The following is a 2,215-nucleotide window of genomic DNA, read 5'->3' as shown; positions in this document are numbered from 1 at the left end:
CTCGCCGACCCCCGCCGGAGCCCCAAGCCGCCCCGCCGGAGCCCGTCCCGAGAGGTACCGAGCCGCCGCCGCCGCTTGCCGATTTTTCTAAAAAAACCGTTCGTTTTTTTCCTAAACCCTAGATCGGTTTATTTTTCTTCGGTTTTATTATTTAGTGAACGTTCACCGATCCGTTCATTTTAATGAACGTGTTCGTCGGATTTTCGCTGTTAACGAACGTTCGTTCGTTTAACCGTTCGTCAGTTTTCTTTTCCGTCGGATTTTTCCGCGATTATTCCAGATCTCGATTTCAGATCAGATCTTCGTTTTCGTTTAACTTTTCGCTCGTTTATCGGAATCAGGCGATTCAAGTGCCTAGAGTTTCGTCTCAAAATTCTGTTTCTGTTTAACCTACTCAAACAAGTTTTTGCTACTGTAAAATTTGACCTAGATCCAGATTAGTAAATGAAGCTTGTTTCTTTCGCCGTTTAACTTTCGTTGCTTTGTTCGAGTTGATTCTTTTTGCAAACCGGAGTTCTTAAGTTGAACTTTCTAGTTGGATCTTTCATTCGAGTTTTACCTGTGCATTGGATGAGTACTTATTGTTTGCTTGTTTGTTTGCGATAGAGTACCCGGAGTGCGCCGCTTGTTACTTCGAATCTCTAGGTTTCGCGGATCATCAGCAAGGCAAGTAACACTTTGATCATACTTTTCCATACCCAGTTTTATTTGCACTAGATCAATCCTCAAACATTGCATGGTTAGGATCTAATTAAACTGTGGGTATTGGGATGTAGTTGAGGTAGTACCTATTACCTGTGTTATTTATCAAACCCTTGGGAGTTACTTCTACGTTTGCTATTATATTGCCATGCTATGCTCGTAGACGTGGTTTGGGTTTGAGAGATATTCATGACAGATGTGAGATTGTTAATTAATGGTTTACTTAAGGTGGCAACTAAAACTCACATCTGGGTGGATTGAGGCACCTGGGGAACCCAGTGCTGCCTGTATTTTTGGATATCCCGGGGTACCCGTGTGATCATCCTATGGACCGCCACCCAGGCTCAAAGGGATCATAAGATTATTCATGCTAGAAACTTCCGTGTGCAGCCACAAGCTATTATGGGCTCTAGCATAGTTGAGTAGGTTACATGATCTCTTGAAGAGGTGGGCTAGCAGATGTAGGGGAAAGTAGGTGTAACTGTCCATCCAGAGTAAAGGGTGATTGTTTCTGAAAGACTGTGTCTCGGTCATCCGTTTCTCAAACATCATGTAGTGCGAGAATCAAGCGGAGGCGAACGAGTCTTGTGGGGAAAAGTGCACAAACCTCTGCAGAGTGTACAAACTAATCATGGTTAGCCGTGTCCCCGGTTATGGACAACTTGAGTATCTAGTACCTGGATTATCATGTGAATCTCATCACCATGTTACTTTAATTAATTTTGTTGGGTTAATGATGACACTTAATTGGGATTGAGTTGGAGGTACCTTCTCAATGTTTAACAACCACCATGATAGTTAAACATAACTTATTCCTTTGTAGTAGGGAAAATTGGCTTTTCGCAAAACTGTAACCATAGAGCTTTCCACCAGCCATATATGCATGTAGTATAGCATTATTATGTTCATTATTCTCTATGTGTTATATTGCCAGCATATTCCATGTGCTGACCCGTTTTCAGGCTGCAACGTTTCATGTTGCAGACTTTTCAGACCACGAGTAAGGTGCCTTAGGTCGTGGTCTTATACTCAGTGATGCCGTTGGAGTTGATGGACTCACTTATCTTCCAAGTCTTCCGCTGTTAAGTATTTAGATGGCCCCAAGCCATATTTTTCATACTTATTCTCTTTTGAGATATTCGATGTAATAAGTGTGTGATTGCTACTCTGTTATAAATCCTCCATTTGTACTGGGCGTGTCAGCATTACTGATCCAGGGATGACACTGGTGCACAGCAGCACAGACTATTTGAGGTCTGGTCGCTACAAAGGTGGTATCAGAGCACACGCTGACTGTAGGACACGACCACTAAGCTTAAGCCCTAGAACACTTCTCTCTTCTCATTTCTGACCCCTCTCCACTTTCTACTCTTTTAGGAATGGCGGATGTAAGGAGCAAGTTCATGCAACCAGATGAAGACACGCCTTTTGGACGACACTTGAAGGAAGTCACTAAGTACTTGAACATAGGAATACCAAGCATCACCGGAACCTACAACGCCACATTACCTGA

The sequence above is a fragment of the Triticum aestivum genome, chromosome 2D (genome assembly GCF_018294505.1).
Source record: "Triticum aestivum cultivar Chinese Spring chromosome 2D, IWGSC CS RefSeq v2.1, whole genome shotgun sequence".
Classification (NCBI taxonomy): domain Eukaryota; kingdom Viridiplantae; phylum Streptophyta; class Magnoliopsida; order Poales; family Poaceae; genus Triticum; species Triticum aestivum.
The sequence above is the reverse complement of the archived record's forward strand: the minus strand, read 5'-3'. Positions refer to the sequence as shown.